This window comes from Pelodiscus sinensis, chromosome 10, assembly GCF_049634645.1.
Source record: "Pelodiscus sinensis isolate JC-2024 chromosome 10, ASM4963464v1, whole genome shotgun sequence".
Taxonomy (NCBI): Eukaryota; Metazoa; Chordata; order Testudines; family Trionychidae; genus Pelodiscus; species Pelodiscus sinensis.
This window is the reverse complement of record NC_134720.1, coordinates 42,669,253-42,695,848: the sequence shown is the minus strand read 5'-3', so window position 1 is coordinate 42,695,848 and position 26,596 is coordinate 42,669,253.

Here is a 26,596-nt window from a genome sequence, read left to right as displayed (position 1 = left end):
GACACACCCTTAGATTGTGAGCTCTAAAAAGACTGAATGTCTCCATGGACTTGTCTTCACTTCTGTGGAGAACGACACTGCAGCAGTCGAACTTCTGGCATTTGATTTAGAGGGCCTACTAAACACCTGCTTAATCAAATGCTGATGGTGCCTCCATTGACCAGAGTACTCATTGTAGTTGTGAGATATAAGGGAAGTAAATGGAAGTGTTTCTCCTGTCAACCTCCTGGTATGGTGCCACCCCAGAAAATCAATGAAAGGTATGTAGACTCCTGCTACGCAATTGTCATGGCTGCAAATGCGTATCTTACATTGCTTTTCTCTGCCAGTGCTGACCTCGCCTATGTGTATGTACTGCACTGAACACAAGGAAACCCTAAATAATTGGGGTTTTGGCCACTACCACAAAACAAATACAAATTACAACAATAGAAATATTCATACCAAAGCATAAGACGGACACTATTTTCTAAATGCAACTGAAACGTGTCTGTATACACACAATGTATACTCCCCTGCTCCCCCATGTTCCAAGAATTAGACATTTGAGCTCAATTTTGCAAGGAAGTAAGTATCTCCTGAAAGATTTGAAGCTCCAGTTCAGCAAAGCACTGAAAAATATGCTTAATTTAGGTTGCCAGACCAGAGAGATCCAACCTGTACTTAAGTACCTTACCGGCCCAGATGAGGGATTTTGCCAGACCAAAGGAGGTCATATCTGGCCTCCCTGCTACTATCCTCCCCAGGCCTGGACCAGCTGCCATCCTCCTGGCTGGCTTCACCCATGCCGCTATCCTCACTGCCTGTCTCCCCACCCCCTTTCCAGCTACACAGGGCAGCCCAGCTCCTGCCCAGCTCCCTGTGTGCTGGGCTGGTGGCTGCACTGAACTGCCCCATTGCAGTGCTCCAGGCTCTTGGCCATGTCGGGCAGCCCTGCTAAGTTGTACCCAACAGCCCAGACATGGCACACCGGGAAGCCCAGCGGCGGTGAACCCGGCAGACCAGCTGCAAGGAGCCCAGCTGCCAGCCCTGCAGTAGGACACTCTGGACCTGGACCGTTCTTGGTCCTGGTAGACCACAAATGGTCCTAGACCAAGGAGTCCGGATTAACACAGGTTCAACCGGTGCATGTGTAGTACCATCAACATCAATGGAAGCTGAAATTGTCAGACCTTCCAGGAGTTACTCAGTACCTTGCAGAATTAAATCCTTTATACGTATGTTTATAACACTGCACACATCTCAGAGGAGATGAGAACTGGATCAAAAACTGCTTCTTTCTCCTGCACTCTTATTAAACAATATACTGATGTGTACTTCTTTTTAACCACATATTATACATAAACATGAGCATCAACATGGGAAAATTCATAAAACATTAGCACTTTGATCTTTAATGCTCTCAGATAAAACCAGGTTTTACAGGAGAAAAAAAAGGGTCCATATGCACTGGCTTGCTCATAGTGCAAATGAAAGGCTGAGACCAGAGATTCCAAAAGGAAAATAGAAAGTAAAATGTTTATCATTTGTATATTTATCTGGACCAACTGGAAGACCCCATGTGGCTGTAATTTTCTTCAGTAAGGACAGGACTTTTTTCTGTAAACAGAATTACATTAAGGCAACAGCAGTCATTGGAATGGTTTATGTACTACAAATGCAAGGTGCAGATAAAATATATGGATTAAAAAGAGATGTAATCTAGTTTAATCATGTTAAGGTATAGGAGGTCAAGAAGGTAATCTTTATATTCAGGCAATCCCACCAACAAGGAATGACAGTTAGGCACCGTAAAGCATACACTTCCAATTTTTAGTGCTAATTTAATGGACTAGTATTTTATATGCATTATTTTAAATATCAACTGATGATGGGGATACAGTATTATTGGTTAATAAAAATTCCAAGGGGTACAAAAATCAAACATGGACCATCATTATGAATAGAAATTAGGGATTCCCAATTATAATTCTCCATCAAATCCTTCCACATGAAAACACATTTTATGGGTATAGCCCTATCCTAGAGGTTCATACTGATGCTGTTCAATAACCCCTGACAGAGTATTGTCAGCACTTATTTTAAAATGTATTAAAGGTTTAAATCATTCAGTTGGAACATTTTTATTCAGGACTAATAGAAGTGTAAAAAAAAAAAAGGGCCTGATCCAAAGAGCATTTAAGCCAGTAGAAAGTTGTGCGGCTGGATCAGGATGGCACACTGTAGCCGGGTCCCTCCTACTCACAATGTAGTAGCTATGGGGGCACCCAGATGGAACAGGTGCGGCCTGGCTCAAGCAAAGGGCCTGATCCAAAGTGCATTTAAGCCAGCAGAGAGCATTGCAATGTTTTAAATGAGCTTTGGAGCAGGCTGTAAATATATATGTTTCCAAATTTAACAAATGTACATGCAAAATCACAGGTCTTTCTAACTCCCTCCCCCTCTCCTGCTATGCATAAAGCTGAACAAATAATTGAGTTTTCTGGTTCGATAGCCAAATCTAAACCACTCCCAAAATATTCATTTCATGTCAAACTTAAAGTGGAAACTCTTTGTTTTTTCTCATTGAAAAAAAAATCCCTCCCAAATTTTAGTGGTCTTCAATCAAACATTTTCCCATGACTTTTCATTTAGTTTTCAGGTGTTTTTACCTTTTTTAAAATAAATTTAGATTAATTATTAAATTAAACATCTTTTCAAAATGAAATGTCAAAAGGTATTGATTCCACATGTAAAAGCCCCCATTCTTTTGGCCAAAACTATTTTCCAAATTTGTCCCCAATTCCCTAGTTGTTTCACATTCCCCAAAACTGCATTGTTTTTGTGAATGAAACAAAATGTCCTTTAATTATGTTCACATTTATACAATTCAGGTCTCCTTTTTGAAAATTGACCTAGGACATTTTAGTTTGTGAATTCTCAGCATATCTCTTAATTACTTCCACATGCAAAACCATGAATATGTGGAAAACAGAACTACAGGTGGAAATCTTGAGAGTCACAAATGAGTGATAGTTATGCATCTCCTACTGAAAAGTTTGGAACCTAACTCCCATTTTAGCATCTTTCAGACTTGCCCTTCTACAATGTATAGTGCTTAAACATCTATAGCTCAGAAGCCACTTACATTATTTACGTTAAATTCACAGTCTTCTAGAATTCACTGGAAGATTTTCCATTGACTTCAATTGGATCAGAAGATATACTGGTTTCTGGTGTAGATATTGAGCTCTATTGCAGATTGACTTCAGTGGGGAGTTTACCAGTATATGGACTACAGAGCAATCTTTTACTAATAATGATCCATCAGCAACTAGCAATTCAAATTATGAAACTGAGTTTTCAGTGTAGGATTCTATCGGAGGGAAATGTGACTAATGGATCAATAAGAAGTAATTAACTACGTAATAAAAATCAGCAAGAGGTGGTCTATTAATATGATAATCATAACCTTTGGGCCATAATAGTAGAAGAGAAAAAATTAGAAAAAAGAGTCACTACCAAGTATTCAGCTTTTGATTACATTTTATTTACACCTACTATTCTGGATAAACAGAACATTCTCCATTAATAAGATATTAAAATATTATAGATATACCTGTACAGCCAGATTTAAAATGAACCTTTGCACTTTTGGTCATAAGTGAAACTGAACACTTCGGAAAAATCTGGCCTATATAGTAGAACCTGACCAATCCACACTTACCTGAACAGCAGGCATAAAAATCTCACCCAGTGCTGGTCTACTCTATTAACTCCCCTTACTTCAAAATAACAAGCAGAGCGTCCACACTACCAAGCCAGCAATAGCTCTCTCACAGGCATTGCTTATTAATGAAATTACTGTGTACAGTAAAACCTGTGTTATCCGGCACATTCGGGGATTAGGGCATTCTGGTTATCTAAAAATTCTGGTTATCTGAATGTTCCATCAACCTAGGAAAAACCAATGGACAGTAATAGTAAAACTCCTGTTTTTAATATTGGCAATTTTGTAGTGTGAGGCAGTTGGTCTCACATTTTTATTTTTAGTTAAAGATGATTAGTAGTTCTTAAATAAAAAATTGTTAAGCCAATCATGGTAAACCAAGCCAGGCCTGTGCAGCTGAAGATGTGACAATATTTTGGCTAGGGGCAATGCCGGTTAACAAAGTTTTCTGGTTAACAGAGTGCCAGATAACAAAGGTTTCACTGTATTTAGATTTCTTTAATATTGATGTACAAGGAAATAAAGTTAAGAAATTCAGCATTCAAGATTCTATATAGAAAGCTCTAGGCACCAAGAGAATTAATTAAATGTACAGTCGCATAATCATGACCAACCACAAACACCTACAGGATCTCTATCAGGCATTCTTAAAACTTAAATATCCACCCAAGGAAGTGTGTGTGTGTCTGTGTGTATGTATGTGTGGAGGAGGAGGAGGGGACAGATGGACAGAGCCAGATGAGTACCCAGGCATTAGCTTCTTCAAGATAGACCCAACAAAGAAAACAACAGAACACTACTGGTCATCACCACTGGCATGCAAATTAAGCCCCTCCAGCGCATCATTAACACTCTACAGCCTATCCTGGAAAATGATCCCTCAGTCTCACAGGCCTTGGGGGACAGGCCAATCCTTGCCTATAGACAACCCCTACCCTGAAACAAATTATTTCCAGCAATGATGCAGCACACTTACATCGTACTCACCCAGGAACCTATCCCTGCAATCAACTCCGGTGCCAATTCTGTTCACACATCTATACAAGCGACATTATCACAGGACCTAATCACATAAGCCACCACATCAGAGGCTCATACAACTGCACATCCACCGGCTAATGTGATCTATTCCATCTAGTGCCAACAATGCCCCTCTGTCATGTACATTGGCCAAACTGGACCGTCTCAACAAGAAAGAATTAATGGACACATATCAGATATTTGAAATGGTAATACACAGAAACCTGTTGGGGAACATTTTAACTTGCCTGGGCACTCACTAATGGATCTAAGAGTGACTATAATATTACAAAGCAATTTCAAAACTAGCTGAAGTAAGAAGCTGCAGAAGTTGGTTTCATTTACAAGTTTGACACCTGGAAACAAGGTCTGAACAAAGACTTGACCTGATGGGTTGTTACATTCCACACCTTAACGACATAAAAACCTAAGTGCCAGGTACTTATAAGCCCACTCTACTAGCCTTATTTAGCACAGACACTCTCATTGACAATAGTTTTTTCTTATTTTTTCCTTCTCTTTCCCTCTCTGTCCCCTTTCTTTCTCTGCTATTTATTTATACCCTGGACCCCTTACTCCATTCAGCTGTAGAAGTGAGTAGTGCCCACAAAAGCTCATGATGCCAGCTACATTTTTTGTTATTCTCTTAGGGTATGTCTACACTACCCCGCTAGTTCGAACTAGCGGGGTAATGTAGGCATACCGCACTTGCAAATGAAACCCGGGATTTGAATTTCCCGGGCTTCATTTGCATAAGCCGGGCACCGCCTTTTTTAAATCCTGGCTAGTTCGAACCCCGTGCGGCGCGGCTACACGCGGCACGGAGTAGCTAGTTCGGATTAGGCTTCTAATCCAAACTAGCTGTACTCCTCGTGGAATGAGGAGTACAGCTAGTTCGGATTAGGAAGCCTAATCTGAACTAGCTACTCCGTGCCGCGTGTAGCCGCGCCGCACGGGGTTCGAACTAGCCGGGATTTAAAAATGGTGGCGCCCGGCTTATGCAAATGAAGCCCGGGAAATTCAAATCCCGGGCTCCATTTGCAAGTGCGGTATGCCTACATTACCCCGCTAGTTCGAACTAGTGGGGTAGTGTAGACATACCCAAAGATGCTGAAGAACTATTCATTGTTTTGTAAGTTTCATCATCAATAAGTAATCCTGTTCAGGTAACAACATAATTCATTGACATAGGCAGTCAAAATACTCATATGGAATTAACAAATTTAATGTAGATTGCTGTTTAAAATGCAAACTAACTTTTCCCAATGAGTTTTGTGGAAAAAAAATAATCTTCTGTGAAAAGTTACCATAGTCCAAAATGGCTCTGTTGGAAATATCCCAATCAGGGTTTCAAAAACTATAGGCATTTTCTGAAGTCTAGTCTTGCTCTCTAAACCATCATCCTAAAAAAAAGACATACCATTTACACAATACCCTGGGATGGCTCTTCCTTATTTACTGTGATGAAGAGTCGGTCCTGTACTTCCTACTCTGAAAAAAATGTTCTCTGAGAAGTGTAGGGTTGAGCCTTGAAACATGTTCTTTAGGGATAATGTATTACACATGTGCCTGCTACTTTACCTCTCATCAGCTAGTGCCAGAGTGAATGCGGTGTAATCACAGTAGTATTGGCAGTAGGAACAGAGGCATGGCTGACCCACTAGTTTCGGGTAGGTTTATAGCTGGCATAACCCAGCCATGCCACATCTGCTGCTACCAGCACTACTGTGGCAACATGCTGTTTGAACTTACATTGACTTAATGACAGATAATGCAAATGTGGTCCTTCTGGCAGGTGGAGCCAGTAGCCACTAGGGCTGGATCAATATCTAGGGGTTCCTTTCCATCGATCCAACATAGAACTGGATTGAGCCACCACCCAATAACCTGGGAAATTTCACACAGTGTCCCTGGGTGTCTCTGAGAGGCAATACTTCCCCACTTGCTTGTCCAGAGTCTGCATGTAGAAAATACACTTTTAATAAAAGGAGGAAAGTAATTTGGCATTAATTTGGAAAATACCACAAACAGGATTAATTAATGCAAACCATAGCTATGCCACACTACAAACTTTTTCTGGAAGAGGAAATGCAAATAGAGTGCTCATTTGCATATTGTGTAGATGGCACCTTTTTTTGCAAAAACCCCCTTTTGCGCAAGATCCCTTCTTCCTCAATAGATCAGTCTCTATGAAGAACCCACCAGTCAATTTCTGAGGAAAAAGGGATCTTGCACACAAAGGGGTGTGCAAAAAGGTGCCTTCTACACAGCACTTTTTTGCGCAAAAACCTCGTCTGCAAAAAGGATCAGAAGAGAATATGCAAATGAGCACTTCATTTTCTGGAAAAAGTTTGTAGTGTAGCTGTAGCCCAGAGTAAAAGTTCCACTGCAAATAGGCTGGGCAGTGTCCTTTCCCCCTCAGATTAAGAAGCACAGCCCTGTCACAGGTGATTTCACCGCTAAGCCAGAAACACAGTCCTGACACAAGTGGCTTATGCTCCAATGGAGCAATTTAAAAGTAACAAAGGAGGCTCCTAATGAAGTCTATTTCGCTATTGATGCAGACTGCTGGTTAGCGATCTTGTTCTCCCTCTTCCTCTCACAAGACTTTGATATTCCAGCCCTGCTCTATCCAAGCTTCTTTAAACTAAGAGTGGCTTCCTTCTTTGGGACAGGTTGAGCACGGTCTGTATTTCCACGATATTTTCTGTATTCCCACCATAATTACAAGCATTAGTGACCATATTTCAAACTCCCTACATTTAGCACCAACCCAAATTGATTTGGATGAACAAAACACCACTATATTAGCTGTATATCTAGCAAATGTAAGCAAACAGAAACAAACTGTATTTACATAGACACACCCAGGGACTTTCCCCTCTTTCAGCTAGCTGTCAGGGAAGTATTCATTCAGATCCTGCACAAGGATGTGTACGTGTGTAGGGGAATCATATCAATACCCTGTGGCATACACACAGCTGAAGTGTTGAATGCTTCAAGGACTCAGTTAAACTCTCTGCCAAGTATACTATCAGATGGAATCTCATGGGGATCCCCATAATTATGGGGAATCCCATGATGGGCTTCTGGTCATAAGCTCGACATCCAGTAGGACAAGTGAAATACTTAGCCACTGAAGTCCATGTGAATTTTGACATTCTCTTCAACGGGGCCACGATTTCACCTTAAGTTTGATGAGATCAATCTCTATGAAGAACCCACCAGTCAAGCAAAGACCTAGGCACATTCCACTAATATATGAATAATTTCAGTGCAGAATGTATGGCTTGGTTTACAAAAATGCAGTGCTTGCCATTAATATTTACTAGGGGGCTGCACGTTCTGCTCGCAACACTTTTAACTCCCCTCTCTGTGGCTGCTTTCACTTGGCTGAGAAAGCCTGTCAATGCTCATGACATCATTCTGTTGCCTGGCAGGAACATTCTGTCAACTGGCAGGAAAAAAAACCTTTTTTATATAGAGAGAGAGATTACAAAATAATGGGAGAAATGAGCCTTGACTTATGCTCCATGCAACCTGACTAAGGAGGATAATATAGGAGGACAAGTCGCGCAAAATTTGACCAACTGTTGCTAAATATGGGCACAAGCAGGTAAGTTGTCTCCATGCAAGCAAAACTGCAGTCAATGAAATCTCAGGTTTGGATCAGAAGTGTTAACTGGACAGTGGGGAAAATGACCCTAAAAGTTTCTGATGTTTTCCTAGTTGGTTGCTTTTCTTTGCTAACTGGAGCTTGGAGGAAAACTTCATATGTCTAAACCTCTGATCAGAAAATTCAGAACGCATTCACATGTCTACTACCCATTCAGTCACATATATTAATAACTTACTTTATTTCTGCCACAGCTGTTACTAAAGAATAATTTAGAAACACAGGAATGCTGTTCTCATTACAGAAACCGTGCCATTTATTCACTAGCTGCTGCTGATAGCCTGCTGTTCACACTCCTCCGTGGACAATAGATGCTGCTGAAATAAGGATATCACCAATAATTCAACACAAATTCTGGCCAGCTTATTAACAATCCTTTTCATCAAAACTATTCATTCTCCAGAGCTTTGATTAAAAGAGACACACAGTGTAGGCATGGAATTACCAGTTGCTTTTGATTTGTTACATTTCATCCTCAGACACAGTCTTATAGTAACATAGACTTAAAGAGAGAGTCATCCACAACAAATTGCAGGATGAGTCCATATTGGTTAAAACCATGGCAGAGTCCCAACTGGTACATTGAAAAAATATGACTCCCATCCCACCTGTTTATTATAAATTATTCATAATTAAGTTGCTTACTAAAATACTATGCAAAGCAGACAGGAATTAGCCTGTATCTCTAAATGTACAATATGTTTTCATTTAAAATATTCTGCTTTATGTTTCATGTTAGGAAATGTTTAAAATAGCACTTGGAACCCGTTGCATGCATATGGTATAGTTGATAAAGACATACCTTGATAGAAATGGTAGTAAATAAGTGTATTTTGCCAAAGTATGGTGAGACTGACAAATTCTTCATTTAGAACTTATCTGCTACTTTCCTGCTGTCTCAATCCTGTTTTATACAAAATTCCTGGTCATGGTTTCTACAAGTCTTTCAAACAGATTATGGACTCTTAGAATGTAGAAAGGGAAGGGACTTCAAGAAATCTTTACGTCCAGCCCTTGTGGAACAAGTAAACCTAGACAATGTGATAGGGCAAGGGGATAGGGAACAGCCAGCACGGATTTGTAAAGAACAAATCATGTCAAACCAATCTGATAACTTTCTTTAATAGGATAACGAGTCTTGTGGATAAGGGAGAAGCGGTGGATGTGGTATACTTACTTTAGTAAGGCGTTTGATACGGTCTCACATTATATTCTTATCAATAAACTAGGTAAATACAACTTAGATGGGGCTACTATAAGGTGGGTGCATAACTGGCTGGATAATCATACTCAGAGAGTAGTTATTAGTGGTCCACAATCCAGCTGGAAAGGCATAACAAGTGGGGTTCCGCAGGGGTCTGTTTTGGGACCGGCTCTGTTCAATATCTTCATCAACAATTTAGATATTGGTATAGAAAGTACACTTATTAAGTTTGCAGATGATACCAAGCTGGGAGGGGTTGCGACTAATCTGGAGGATAGGGTCATAATTCAAAATGACCTGCACAAATTGGAGAAATGGTCTGAGGAAAATAGGATGAAGTTTAATAAAGACAAATGCAAAGTGCTCCACTTAGGAAGGAACAATCAGTTTCATACATACCGAATGGGAAACGACTGTCTAGGAAGGAGTACGGCGGAAAGGGATCTAGGGGTCATAGTGGACCACAAGTTGAATATGAGTCAGCAGTGTGATGCTGTTGCAAAGAAAGCAAACATGATTCTGGGATGCATTAACAGGTGTATGATGAGCAAGACACGAAAATTAATTATTCCGCTCTACTCTGCGCTGGTTAGGCCTCAGTTGGAGTATTGTGTCCAGTTCTGGGCACCGCATTTCAAGAAAGATGTGGAGAAATTGGAGAGGGTCCAAAGAAGACCAACGAGAATGATTAAAGGTCTAGAGAACATGACCTATGAGGGAAGGCTGAAGGAATTGGGTTTGTTTAGTTTAGAAAAGAGAAGATTGAGGGGGGACATGATAGCAGTTTTCAGATATCTAAAAGGGTGTCATAAGGAGGAAGGAGAAAACTTGGTCATCTTGGCCTCTGGGGACAGAACAAGAAGAAATGGGCATAAACTGCAGTAAGGGAGGTTTAGGTTGGACAAAGTTAGGGTTCAGAAAAAGTTCCTAACTGTCAGGGTAGTCAAACACTGGAATAAATTGCCCAAGGAGGTTGTGGAATCTCCATCTCTGGAGATATTTAAGAGTAGGTTAGATAAATGTCCATCAGGGATGGTCTAGATAGTATTTGGTCCTGCCAAGAGGTCAGGGGACTGGACTCAATGACCTCTCGAGGTCCCTTTCAGTCCTAGTATTCTATGATTCTATGAATGCCCAACAAGAGTGTTTATCCAACTTGTTTTTATTGTTAAAACGTTCCAACTATGGAGACTCCAAAACTTACATTGGAAGATTACCTTACCATAGCTTATGTGCATATTTATCCTTATTCGTTAATTTAGTGGAATTGGTGCATTTCAAGCATAGTAACGGGTGGGCAAATACTGGCCCTTGGGCCAGATCCAATCCACCAGGATTAGCTCCTGGCAGGCCCCCACTGCTATATTTTCTTGCCCAGCCATAGATACAGGTGATCTCAACTCCTGCTGGCCATGGATTGCCTTTCCCCGCCAATGGGAGCTATGGGAAACTGCATCTCAGTCTGCACTGCTTCCTGCTGCTCCCATTGGCCATGAAAACCAATCTATGGCCAATAGGAACTATGATCGCTGATACCTGTGGCCATGCATGTAAATGAATGTAAATATAGCAGCGGCAGCCTGCCATGGGCTAACCCTAGTGAACTGTCACTGTTTTATTACCCATCCCAGTATATATGGACAGGACATACCATTTTTTCTATTGTCTTGTTCCGACACAAATTTGACAGTGCATGTACATAAGATAAATACATTAATTAAGTCTAGATGACTAATAGATTTTTCAGTACTAACTGCTATGATATTAAGATTGTCATCTTGTTTGTATATGAAAATCTCTGTTCTTAATGAAGCAATCACATCAGTGATCATAGCAACAAGAACAGAGTTTTTCATACACAATCATACCAGTGAGCCATCTATTCCAATACCTTGTCTTCACAGAATCATGGAACACTAGAACTGGAAGGGACCTTGAGAGATCATCAAGTTCAGTGCCCTGCCCCCACAGCAGGACCAAGCATCATCTAGATCATCCCTGATAGATGTCTATCTAACCTGCTCTTAGAATCTCCAGTGATGGAGATTCCACAACCTCTCTAGGCAATTTATTCCAGTGTTTAACCACCCTGACAGTTAGGAAGTTTTTCCTGAAGTCCAACCTTAAACCTCCCTTGTTGCAGTTTAAGCTCATTGCTTCTTGTCCTATCATAAGAGGCCAAGGAGAACAATCCCTCCCCCTCGAGACACCCTTTTAGATACCTGAAAACCGCTATCGTGTTCCCTCTCAGTCTTCTCTTTTCCAAACTAAACAAGCCCAATTCCTTCAGCCTTCCCTCATAGCTCATGTTTTCTAGACTTTTAATCGTTTTTGTTCCTCTTCTCTGGTCCTCCAATTTCTCTACATCTTTCTTGAAATGTGGCATCCAATACTGGACACAATTCTCCAATTGAGGCCTAATCAGTGCAGAGTAGAGCAGAATGATGACTTCTGGGGTCTTACTCACAACATTCATATTAATGTATCCCAGAATCACGTTTGCTTTTTTTGCATGTGCAGCGCCATACTTTTGACTCATATTTAGCTTGTAGTCCACTATGACCCCTAATTCCTTTCTGCAGTGCTGCTTTCTAGAAAGTCACTTCCCATTTTGTATGTGTGAAACTGATTGTTCCTTCTGAAGCGGAGTACTTTGCATTTGTCCTTATTAAACTTCATCCTATTTACCTCACACCATTTCTCCAGTTTGTCCAGATAATTGTACAGTACCAGGTAATTCACAGGAGGCTGCAATGGCCCCAAAGTTAACAATTATGACTAATCTGACCATAAGAAACTGTTTTGTGAACTTCTCAGCTACTACTTATTCTGTGTCCTGAAGCATTAAGGTTCATATCTCTTGCAAATTTATTTTTTCCCCTGTCTTCTGGTTACTGTGTGTAATCCACTGTTTCAACAATGTCATCTTCATGCTCTCTCTCTTTGCATGTTATGGAATGACACTGAAGTTGAAAGCGTGATGCGCATGGTTGTGAGTGCATCAGGCAGACAAAGTCATTGGTTACCATCTTGGTAACTACAGCGGGAGTATGATGCTTTTCCATGGCAGCTAACAATCAATTATTTCTGTCTTCTACAGAGGCTTGAAAGGCTCTGAGAATTGTGTTGCCATGCTGAACTATTTAATGCATTCTAACAATCATCTGGTTTTACTGTACCAAAGCTTATGCTGTTCTTGATACTGAACTTGTAGTGCTTTCTGGGGCAGCCTTGATTCTGATGTCCTTGTGTTAATTCTCCATCCAAAATTATTCTGGGAACCCAGTGTTGTTCGACTTTTATCAGTATGACCTCAATGCTTATGTCATTTGACTTTTGGAGACTCTCTGGGTACGTCTAGACTACAGGCTTTTGTCGACAGAAGTTTTGTCGACAGTATCTGTCGACAAAACTTCTGTCGACAAAGAGCGTCTAGACACATTCAGTTCTGTCGACAAAGCAAGCTGCTTTGTCGACAAAACTCTGTAGTCTAGACACACCCTCTATGTTGGTAATTTTGTCTTGATAGCATATCCCCATAATTGTATGCAGAAATCACAAAAGGAAGGCCTCTAGCTGTTTGATATGCCATTTGTGTGCTGCCCAGGTCAAAAGGCCACAGAGAATGGATGTGAGCACAAAAACATTATAAGGTTTTATTTTTGTTGAGGTTTTGTTGTGGGATTTCAGGACTTTGTTATGTAGCTTCCCTAATGACTGAGAAGCTTTCTGAATGGTGTTTGTGATCTCTTTGTCAAAAAATCCATCACTGAGGATATTGCTGCCGAGATAGGCAAAACTGTCAACTTGTTATAGTTGGATTCCACCAAAGGATATGCTAGATGATATGCGGATGTGACACAGAGTGATGAAGATGATTGATGAAACAGCACAGTTTTCTCAAGGCTGATTGTAAAGCCAAACAATTTTACTTCTGCAGTGAAGAAATCTACAATGCATTGGAGATCTCCTTGTGTGTGCTTAGGATGGCAAAATTATCCACATAGAGTGCTTCTTTTATTAGGAGTTCTGTTACTTTTCTTTTTGCTTTAAGCCCTATAAGATTGAAGACTTGAGCCTTTATGTCTGTAACTGATATACACGTTTCCATTGAGCCCATTTGCAGCAGAGTTGAGAACTTGGATGAAGAAGAGCTTGAACAGCACGAGGCAAGGACACAGCCTTGTTTGACTCCATTTGGAATGGGAAAGGAGTCTGCGAGATCTCCATTAAAAAAATACCTCACCTTGTATCCCCTCATGAAATAAATGAATGTTCTTTACCAGTTTTGGTGGGCAGCCAAGATTGCTGGGGATCATCCATAATCCTTCTCTCCTGGCTGTATCAAATGCATTGTGTGATCAGTGAAGACACTGCTAAATCCATATTTTGTTCAATACATTTTTTTCTTGTATTTACCTGATACTGAAAATCATGATTACAGTGCTATGACCAAATCTGAATCCACGCTGAGTCTTGTCTCCTGAGACAGATGAGCTCAGTTGTTTTAGGAGGACACAATCAAAGGCTTTTCCAATAACCGATAGCAGACATATCCCATAGTAGTTATCACAGACCATTTTGCTGCCTTTACTTTTAAATAAAGGCATAATTGTGGCATCTTTGAAGTCCTGTAGCACTTCATCATTGTCCCAGAGGTCAGCAAGTATTTCCTGAAGTGCTGTTACTAACTTTGGATCCCATGGATTTATATATTTCTGCAGCTATTCCATCTCGGTCTATGGACACTCCTGAGCTCATCATACTGATTGCCTTTGCTATTTCTTTAAGTGAGGGCAGTGAGTCAAGGTGACAGCAAATAGGCTTTTGAGGTATCTGATTAACAGCACATGCTTCAATTGAGGATGGCTTGTTCAGTAGTTGGCTGAAAGGTTCCATGCCATGTTTGTCTTTGATGACTGTCCTGCCATCAGCCATCATGAGCAAACCTGAGCCTACCTTGAAGGTCCACAGACTAGCTTCAAGGAATCAAAGAACTTCTTTGTTTCAGTTTTCCACATACATTGGGATGTCTTTTTCCACCTTCTCCCACCGTCCATCTAGTACTAGAAGACTTACCTGGCATTGCTTGTGTCCTTCAGGTCAGGGAGCTGGCTGCATGGGGGTGCAGGAGTCACAATTGGAGAGTGAGGAAGGGCTCAGGGCAGGAAACAGAGTGGGGGGCGGGAGGCTCAGAGCAGAGGAGGGACAGGCAGTTTTCCGGTCTTTTGGCTAAGATCAAGTGTTGACTCTAGTCACAGAGGTTCTTTGGGAGAAAAGAGTCCAATTGCTTCCTTGGATAGCTTGTAATCGCAGTTACAGTGAACAGATGAAGAACAGGAAGGCAGAGAAAGGAAAGGGGTGGGAAAATAGTTCTCAAGGATCACAATAAAAATAACAAGCGATATTCTGGTTCACTTGAAGTCAATAGTGGAGCTCCCATTGATTTCAGTGACTCAGGATTTCATCCATTATGAGTCATATTAATATAAGTTCTGATAGTTTCAGGTAAACACAGAGCTAGGACAAAATGGAACTAGTTGTTAGCACAGGCCAGGAACTCTACAGTGAAAAAGGAAGGCAAAGAAGCTGGGTTTTGAGAAGGTTAATATTGCTTGTGCCACAGAAAGGATGCCAGTAGACATAGAGGGCAGCAAGACTAACAGAATAAAAGAAGACAAATACACATTTTGGGAAGTGTGCTCACATCTGCCTGTTTCCTCCTCCAAATAATTGGGAGCAATTCCAGGGGGAAAAAATCATGCAACACTGATTTTTGTCAGTGCCTTTTAGATAAAGGCTGCAACAAATTCTGTAGAGTAAAACCAGGAAATAATGCTGCATCTTCTTTGTAAGAAAAGTTTCATTTTTCCCTTTCCAGATAATATGGTAAACTGTCCCTCGACCTTCTTTTCTTAAGAAAACAATGAGTTCAGCCTTGCAAAAGAAAGCCAATGGCATAGTTAATCATCCTGTAACAATTGGTATATCAACAACGACAACAATTGCAGGGCTATATTAAGATAGGCTCTTGATATCGTGCCACTCAGGAGAAAGAACTCATAGGTTTTATGAGGTTTAGATAGCATTTAATTGTTGACAACAGAGTGACAACAGCTGGAAAATTCAGCTCAAAGAAAAAGTCAGTCATTTGTCAGATATTACAATATTTTATTACCTCTGATTGCAGCCTCAGTTGAAATCAGAAAAAGTTAAGTGGACATTTTTTCAAAGTTAATGAAACCTTAGACTGGGCACTTTTTGAAGTCCTGGCACAATTCAGATTTTAGCCAGATCAGTTCACCAATCCCTAAAGCTAACACTTGACCTCCAAACCTCAATGGGTAGGTGACTTGTGATAGCACTTGGCAGTTGCACCACCTCCTTTGTGCTCTTGCCAATATTTTAATTGATAAATGGGGTGCTCCCATAAGACCCCTTCCCTCCCTTGTGGGTGGACCCCCCTGCACTGCCTTTCCCTGCAGGTACCAGTCATCACTAATGGGAACTATTAGAAATTCTCCTCCTGCCTTCCCCTTTGAATGACTATTCTTATGGCTCCTTAATATGATGCTAATTTGGCCAGACCCTTACAACAAAAACTCTGGTCATCTGAAGAAGTGGGCTGTGCCCACGAAAGCTCATGATACCATCTGCATGTTTTGTTTGTCTATAAAGTGCTACATTTGCTGTTTTAACAAATAGTGTTTTACCCCATGGAAGTCTGTGGTTCTCTTGAAGACAATAGGGCCATTTGTGCAGGCCTCAGGTTAAACAATGAGTCAAACTGAGTAAGGGTATGTCTACACTACCCCGCTAGTTCGAACTAGCGGGGTAATGTATGCATACCGCACTTGCTAATGAAGCCCGGGATTTGAATTTCCCGGGCTTCATTAGCATAAAGCCGGCTCCGCCATTTTTAAAAGCCGGCTTGTTCGAACTATCTAGCCCGTGCCGCGTGTAGCCGCGCGGCACGGGGTTCGAACTACGTAGTTATTCCGAACTATCTAGCCCGTGCCGCGTGTAGCCGCGCGGCACGGGGTTCGAACAAGCCGGCTTTTAAAAATGGCGGAGCCGGCTTTATGCTAATGAAGCCTGGGAAATTCAAATCCCGGGCTTCATTAGCAAGTGCGGTATGCATACATTACCCCGCTAGTTCGAACTAGCGGGGTAGTGTAGACATACCCTAAGAGTGGCAGAATCAAGTGTTTTTGAATGAGAGAGAGTGATCTTTGCTGAATGCTATGAAGCAGGCCTTCCCCAGGATTGAAAATCCGGGCCATATGCAGGATTCCCACTGAAGAGAGAGACAGCTTGGAAGCATCGTATCCCACTTAGCAGTGCTGAGTGCCATCCCTAAGCCAGTGGATTGCTTCTCTCCCTGCCACACATGGAGAAGAAACTTTTAGTTTATTAAAAATGTGGCCTTGATTAATCTAGCTGTAAATTACGATACCAGCCTTTTTTAAAGTACATAACGAATTCCTTGCATGTATATTTTACATAGCTTATGCTTTCATAGAACCACATCTTTAGATAAAGGGCTGGAAAGTAAATGTCAGCAGATGATAATATTCTCAACACCTACATAGCTGCTTGTGTTGAATCTCTATCACCTTTACCTGAGGCTAGATTTGGCAGGAAATCTGTAATTTGTAAAACTGTCTAACATGGTGCAGTCGATAAATAGCTACTGTAATTACTTCACAGTCATTATCAGCTTTCTGCAATGTGTTGGGCCTTATCCAAAATCTTGGCATCAATGGCTCTTGGATCAGGCCTGAACTTCCATAGCTGGTACTCCCTGGTTGTAACTCAGGTCCAAATACAAATAATTGTTTAACTAAATTTAAACTAGGGAGGGAAGATGTCCGCCTTAGAAAAAATCAGGTGCACTTTGAGCAATATTTTCAACAAACATCAAATGATAAAGACATTAGCAATTTATTCATTAAGCAAGCCTGACAGTTTGCTACTGCATTCAAATTCAGAGTATAGTGGCATACGTTTGAATTCACATTGCTAATGAATTTCCTAATCTCACCAATTTAATTTCCAGTTTGCATAAATCAAAATAACACATTCTGTATTCAACGCTTCCATTTCATTTATTATTACTCCTCCCCAGCTCTGTGCCGCTACTACTGCTTTTATCCTTAACTTCTCATTTCTTTTTTTATTTTCATATTAAGAATTTACGCATTTTCTCCTGCCAGATACAAGCCATTTGACACTGCTAAGATCGCACATTGTCATTGTTATTGTTATCAGTATTAGTAATAGAATCATTATCATACTCATCACTGAAAGCTAACTCATTATCTGATAAGACAAAATTTCCTCACATACATTTCAAGGTATTTTGATTTTCCCTATTTATATTCTCCGGAGGCATTTCATCCTCCCCTGCTGGAAATGAAAATGCGTCTTCCATAAGTAAATTGCCATTCTGGTCATTATTCAGCTTTGATTATTAATTTCTCTTTACTAGTTTGCAGCAGAGGAAGGCAGATACGTTTGCTGCTTTTAATTGGGTTTGTGACTCTAAAAGAATTTCTTTGAAATGCTAAACACCACATTGTGATTATGCGAGTCTGATATAACTCCCATTAAAGTCAATAGGACAGACTTCAGTGGGGGCTGGCGCATGCCATTAGCCACTGGCATGTTCTTGGAGAAAGAAGGTGGATGAAGGTGCTCACTGAGACAAATGCCTTGGCTCTCAAGAAAAAAAAATGCTGACCAACCCTCCTCCGGGGCAAAAAGGGAAGCAAAGATTCTTTATGTCCTTTCTTCTCCTTGCTCACTCATACAGATGTAGCCCCATCTTAGATCTATAGACCCTTCATGGAAAAAGTGATTCATCCTTTTAGTATTGTATTTGGTCCATATTCTCTATCTCTTCTTTGCTTGTATTTATTATGTATTTGGCCCCTACATTGTGTCTACATTGTGAATATGTGTGTGCTTAACTAGTACATCTGTAATGCTGCTCCATTTAAGAATAGACACATAGCCTGTGTGTGTCTTCTCACCTAAGTTATGTCTAGAATATGGGTTTTTTTATCCCAGAAAAACTCCGCCGAGTTCAGGGAATGTGTTTGCTCTTCTGCTTTTTTTTTTTTTTTTGCGGAAGAGCAGACACACTCTTTCAGAAGCCTCATCATCTTCCTTCCACAAGGAAGAAGGGCTCTTCCAAAAGAGGAAGATTTTCCAAAATTTGGCCCAGTGTAGATGGGCCAAAAGCCTCTTCCGAAAAAAACTATCGGAAAAAGGTACACAAATTGCAGAGTACATTTTGTTTACCTTTTTCTGATAGATCAATGTAGTCTAGACATAGCCTCAGTCTCTGGAGATGCACTTCACACATGCTTGGCTAATGGGGTGGACCAGTCACTCTGGATTTACGGAGGTATCAAAACAGTTAAGGTTTGAGCCCATCTGTCTTAAGAGGTTCATGGTGGCTTGATGGATGGATATTCAGGTTTCTTCCACCCCTCCCAAGTTAAGTTCAAATCCTGCAAATATTTATGCATATATTTCACTTTATATACGTGAGTAGTCCCATTGACTTCAGTGGAACTACTCACTCAGAATGTTAAGCACATCTTTGTATGCCCTTGTAGGATGATGACGACTTAGGAAGAAAGGAAGCTGTATGAACTATCACTGGTTAGATTTTCCATTAAAACCAACAATTAGACCTATGGCACCCTAGAGACTAACACAATTATATATGTAGTATCATGAGCTTTCATGGGCAAAACCCACTTCTTCCCTTTTTCATTTTACCCACAAAAGCTCAGGATACTATATATATGCACAGATGTTACCTCCCTAAACTAGGACTCTCTGCCCCAGCAACTTCTGTGGTCCTACATGGACCACAAAGCCCAGAACAGGGAGGTCTGGTGGCAGGGCAGAAGCATGGTAGGGAAAACCAGCAATTCAGCTGGGAGCCCCGTATTGGGGGACAGCAGGCAGCATGGGGCGGGATTCTAGCCACCGCTAGGGAGCTCCAACCCCAGCCGCAGAGCACCATCAAGCCCTGGTCTGGCTCCAGCATCCAGGGACCTCCAGTCCCAGGGGCAGCCAGAGAGCTGTGACCCTGGCCCTGGCTGTGGTCCAGGCGACTGTGGAGCTCTGGTCCTGGCTGTGGAGCTCCATCTGTGGTGCTGCGGCACCAGCAGCAGGGGTCCCAGCAACAGCTAGAGAGCAGCAGGGGGCTGGGGTAGCAGCAGGGTCAGGCTGGAGCCCTAGCCCCAGGGCAGCAGGACGATATAGGTCATAAGGGGAAGGATCTTCCCTAGTCCTGCAAATCCTCTTGTCCAGCACTGGTCAGGTCCTGAGGGTGCTGGACTAGGGACGTCCAACCTATATTTTTGTTAGTCTCTAAGGTGCCACAGGACCAATCATTATTTTTAAAATGACAGATTAACGTGGCTACCCCCAGAGGCTTTTAGATTTTCCATTGTTACAACAATTTTTTCTTGACTATACATAAGGTAAATTTTTCCTCCTATAGCTGCACTTCTTTGAGGATCAGATTTCTGGTCTCCCTGGACACGATACTCCCCTTAACAAGTGGCATTATTGCCACTAGGTTGAGAAGTTATTCCTTCAATGAGGTGGTTATCCACTAGGATCAACACTTTTTATATTAGGGATGCTGCTTCTGGAAACCGTGTATTTAGTGTTTGCTATTACTGCAACACAGATGGTGACACACATTGCTGGTGAATGCCTGCTAATTAGGTTCAGTGTGGTCTGTAAGAACTGCATCACAGCACTGAAGATGCCATTGGTTGGCTACACCTCTTTGTACATGCTAAATAAATAAATTACTGCTTCAAGGCATCGGGTGCAGCAGTATACCCAGCACCCACAGTTCCAGCACCACTGCTTGGACCAACATGTATATACAACATGCAGGATATCTGGGAAGAGAATATGAAAGGGGTCTGTCAACCTGTATCTGTCGTGTTGTGTTCTATTCACAAAGAGCCCTGATTATGCAATACAGAAAAGCATCTGATGTGTGCGTTATAAGTGGCTTTTCAAAATTTAAATTAACTTTACTTAATGGGCTATGCACATTTGTAACATTAAGGAAATTACTGAAAATTAGTTTCAGTGGTGTTCTTCTAATATTACTGTGTGGTTATTTGTTACCACAGGGAAAGAAAGCAAATTAGTGGGTTTGCTTCCCTCACATTTCTGGTACTGCTTTATTGTTCTCTCCTTGTACAAGTCTGAACTCTTCGGAAAACAGAGTGCTTCCAAATCCTTGGTCTGCATAAAGAATTTGCATACCTGATTCCCATTAATACCTTAGGCAGCTTTGAAATTCTCAGCCTAAGTATATAGAGTTTCCTTGTATATCAAATGCTTTACTGCTGTCCATGACAGCCCGTCAGCTCCAATGTCGTGGCTAGACTGACCTTTTGCATTTTAAAAAATGCCCTTATATATCTTTGCAAACACTATGCAAATGGTATCTAATCATTCCATCTGGTTATAGAGGCAAAGTTCAGGTTGGAGCTTTTCCCCAAAGCTTTCTACAGTTGTTTTTTCCTGTTAATATTTCCCCCCCAAGAAAACCAAAGTAATTATTTTTAATGGTTTGGTAGATTATGTTTAGATACACTGGGCAGCAATTTCCTTTAAAAATGTGAGAAGAGGTCACTTAAAAATAACTTTTACAGTAGCACATTGCAACAAAAAGACACTGTTACAAAGTAAATCAAAAGAACATGAAAGACAGAGTCCAAAATTCATCACTATCATAAAGGATTGTGGTGCCATTGGGATCAAAGTCTGGTATGTCCCTTGGATAGAAAGTAAATATGTAAGTTAAGAACTATAGTTGGTATATAAGGCACATAGAAAACTTTCATTTGATAATGTCACAAGGATCTGAAGCTTGGATGCATTAAACAACATGTTTGCATTTGGTTCCATTTCATGGAAGCTCCTGTTTTCCTTTTATTTTGGGTCTGAGCAAACCTAAAAATGTAAATTAAACACAGCACAAATTCTCAGTTTCACTCCAGAATTTATTCCTCCCCCATGCTCAAAAATGTTGTTAACCTTGTTGAATCTTTCATCGTAGAATCGTAGAACACTAGAACTGGAATGGACCTTGAGAGATCATCCAGTCCAGTAGGACCAAGCACCATCTAGGTCATCCCTGGTCGATGCCTATCCTATCTGCTGTTAAATATCTTCAGTGATGGAGATTCCATGACCTCCCTAAATTGCACGACCGCCCACTGCAATTTATTCCAGTGTTTAACCACTCTGACCTTTGGCACAATGCCACTATGACAGTAGTACTCTGTTTTCCAAATGTGAATTTTTGCACAATGCTGCAGCAAGTTGCAGGTTTGTCACAAAATAAATCACGTTTGGTGAATTCATATAAGATCGGTATGTGACTATATTGACCAATCTTCTGTGTTTGGAAAAGTCACTTTTTATTTTTAATAACTTTGACAGATAATCTCCATGTTTATTTAAGAATTTAAATTTTTAATCAATTTTTTTAAGTTTAGGGGGTGTCAAACAATAATTATTCAATAACTGTAGGAGCAAAAATTCAAAAAGTTAAAGCTCCCAAATAGTTAAAACACAAATTGTCAGCATCACATGTACAAAACGTACAAAGCAAATAGCCTTTAATCAAAGTCTTATTTTGCCTCTCTATACAAATTAGATCATCATCGATGGAAATATTTTTGCCCATTTGTCTGAATACTGTGAAATTGACTTTACTGACATTCACCAATACAAATCTTTTCCTTCTAAATCTAAGAGTAAGCTACATGGTAGTTAAATGGCATAGGTTACATTGAAAGTATTGAAGCGAGAGACAAACTGAATACAGAACAGATATAAAAACACTTTGTTCAATGCTCTCCTTCACTTTATTTTTCTGGCTATTTGTCTGTCTTTATGTTAAAAGACACTAGAGCGGAATGTTAATAAGGCAAATCTAGCTAATAAACAAAACAATAATACCTTGCATTTACATAGAATAGTGCTTTTAATCACCAAAAGCTCTCAAGGACTTTATAAACTTAAAATGATGTATGAACTATTTGTTCATCCATCCCTGGAATACAGCACCCTCAGCAAATGCAACATGTTTTAACAATGCATAACTCTCTATAGTTAAAAGCCTATCATATACCCAACTGAAATTATAAAAACAACTTAGGTTAACACTCCTCCTGTGAGGAAAAACTTAATGACTATATGGGATAGGATGGGCCAGTCCCAAAGCCCCTGCTGGAAGCTTGTGGCTTTGCCTCACCCTGTCCTAGAAAAGGACCATAGAGAAATACTCCAGGAAGCTAGAATGGCTGTAGGAGGAACCAGCCCATCAGGGGCATACAAGAAGAAGCTGCAGGATTAGAGTCAGTTCAGTGTCTCTGGAGCCCTGAATCTGTGAAGATCGGGTGGGTGGGTGTGTTGGTGATTGGCTAAGGCTATGTCTAGACTGCAGGCTTCTTTCAGAAGAACCTTTTCAGAAGAGATCTTCCAAAAAAACTTCTTCTGAAAAGAGCATCCACACACAAAAGCACATCAAAAAAGCAATCTGCTTTTTTGAAAGATAGTGTTCACACCGAATGGATGCTATCTTGCATGTAAGCTGTGATTACTATGGACAGAATGGCCACCAGGGCACCTGTGCTTTTTCCTCTTTCCTCTTCTTTCAAAAGAACCTCCTCCTTCCCTGTCCACACATGCCTTTTTTCAAAAGAGCTCTTCCAGAAAAAGGCTTCTTCCTCGTAGAAAGAGGATTACCAACAACAGGAAAACCCCTCTGTTCTTTTGATTTACTTTTGGAAGAATGCGATTACAGTGTGGATGTAACTCAGGTTTTGTCGGAAAAATGGCCATTTGTCCAAAAATATCCTGTAGTCTAGATGCACCCTAAGAGCCCAATGTGGATACAAAATTTGTATCTGTATCTGCATCCATATCTGCAAAAATGAGCCCCAGATATCCAAATCTGCATCCACCAGTGCAGATACCCACAGATATAAAGCAAATATCTGCAGATTTGATGGGCTTACAGATACCTTGGCAGCTAGGAATTTCAATTCCCATCAACATCCATTGCACTTCTGACATTTTCTGTCTCATGAACCTTCTGATGAGTTCAATAAATAATTTGATGAAGCATAATCCCAACATTTTTCTTTCACAGTGTCTGAGATGTAGTTATTTATCACAATGAAATTAAATGCAGGCGAATGCCGTAATTATTCTTTTAAATTTATGCAAAATGATTTGTGAATTAATTGAGTGGATAATTTCCCTTTTGTTTATCTTAGTAACCCAAAATGTGTCCTAATTTGATGTCCGCATTACCACACATTGTGAACTTGGAGGAAAAAGGATCCTTACCTACAGGTTGTCACATTAAGGATGAGAAAAAATGAAATATGCCTCGTCGACCACAGAATGAATCTTCTATGGATAATGTCAGGGTAATGAAAAATACATTTAAAATGACTTTATACCTTTTCAGTAGAATGGTTTAAATAACTTACATTTTTCTTTCTCTTTCTCCTTCCTCCTAAATAAAAAAAGCCTGTGGATTAATACAAAATATTTATAGAGGATTCAGCTGTTTAATTACTATATCTCTTGGTATCTCCACACAAAAGGTTTTTGAGGTAGATATTTGTTCAAAGGAACATTGCTTTAAAAAAAACAGATGGTCGCTTTGTTAGTTTTATTGAACACACCATAGGGAACACTAGCAGCAAGCATAAAATACAAACCAAAATGTCTGTATTAATTATTTTGCAGAAGAGAGGAAGAAAAATATTCTTCTTAATGATGACAAACAAGATGAAAAGCACTAAATTTTCCCATAGTCAGTATCCAAGAACATGTAATATTATCTTTATTAGCTGACTGATTAATTGTAAATCAACATGTACAGTAAACCAGGGAAAGGTTGAGGAAAACAGTCTCAACACCGAAAAATATTTTTGAAAATTTAGCAGCCAACATTTTTACCTTTATATAGATGCTCTCAGATTTCACAGTGATAGGCATGATATAAAAACCTAAATAGAACAACTGTAGAGTACTTGAACTTGCTGCTCAAAAAGTCCAATACATTGTAGACAGACACTGCAGGGAAGATCGTCAGCTGGTGTAGACTGTCAAAGCTGCATGGAAGTCAGTGGATGTAGGACAGTGTACACCTGCTGAGAATGGTCCTTGAGATAGACACAACAAGCATACAAGAAATGCAGCCTTAGGCCACTCTTACGCCTCCTCCCCCACTCCTAGTCCTGCTGTTATTTTAACATCTCATGTTTATCTTCTGCCACCCCCCGTTTTACATGTCTTTTTTACATGGGCAAGCCTACATTGGACAAGTAGTTCTATCTAGCTTCAATGTGAGATCAAGTCCTTGGATGGGCCCTCTGACAGCAATTCAAGGTACCCAGGGCCAAACAATCAATGGGCCCCCTCGCATACCCAAGCTGTACCTGCACAGACACAGTCTACCTGACATTTGGGTGGTGCTGTACCTGTGCTCGTTAGTGCCCAATGAACTACTGGCTGCTTTGCTGAGAGCTCTCTTCTGGCATAGTCAGTGCTTGCACGAGCCTGCCTGGTAGAATTACCAAGTGTTTAATTGCACAAACCCAAAGACCCTTGCATCCTTGCCCCGTCCCTGGGGCAACACCCCTGTCAAGCCCCTTCTCCAAGGCCCCATCTTCACTCACTCCAGCCTGCCTCCCTCCATCACTGGCTTTCCCGATCCTCTCTCATTTTCATCAGGCTGGGGCAAGGGTTTGGGGTGCAAGATGATGTGTGGTGTCCAGGCTCTGGGAAGGAGGGAGGGAGGGAGAATGTGATATTCTGTGTCTTGGGGGAATGCCCTGTCACCCCAATATTCCTCATTTTATATCACTATGATCTTGCATATAAAGCAAGCTTTGTAAGATATCAGGGGGAAAAGTCATGATCTGCTGAAAGTCATTCCTCTATCCATATACGTATATCATCAGTGCATGCAAAGTTATGAGATTGTGTTGATAGCTGTCATTAAAAGATGCTGTAAGTGGGGGAATCAGCCAGATATTGGCTACTCTCCTTGTTCTTGCCACCTGCATGAGGCTGCACTACGGGAATTGATTAACTTTGCCTGGAGACTCAGCACGCTTGGACTTGTTCTCCCCAAGCACATGGACAGAGGGTGTAAAAATGAAACACAGGGGCCCAGGCTTTGCCCTTCTCTTGCTCCGTGATGCTGCTAGCCACAAGGACACGCTGAAGACCCTTACTAAGGGGACAGTCCCAAATTTCAATGGTGAAATCTATGTATTATGGACTGCAATATCCAGAGGGAGTGGGAAACTGCTTGATTTAGATGTTGCCCGGTCTAATTAGGTTGAGCATGTTTATATTTTATTTTTATGTTTTATTTTATTTTAGTAACTACTGACTTTTTTGCCTAGCTCTTATAAACACAAATTCTATCTCTATAGTCAATACACTTCTTTTACTGGTTAGCTTTACCAATGAGTTTGTATGACCTGGGTGGCCACACGGCTCAGGTTTTACAAAAGCTGGGATATGACGACTACGTTCCTTTTCTGGCGAGGTGTTGCACGCCACATGTGGTTGTGCTGAGTGAAAATGGCACCTGCAGGGGTTGCTGCTGGTCACTAGCAGGGCATAGTGAGAGACAGCCCGATCTGGAGAGAGTTAAGAGGACAAAGTGGTCCCACAGTCCCAGGATGCACCCCAGAGGGAATCCCATCAAGGAGAGGTTAACCCACTTTTCAGACCTTATAAAAAAATGTAAGCCTGGAGGAGGAATTTGCATGGAGTGAGACAACTGACCTGGCAAAGTATGACTAAGAAGGACATTCTATTTGTATGGGATGCTGGAGGGGAAGGGACTAAATCATTTTGGAAGAAGCAAACAAACAAGTAATCAAAGCTGGCA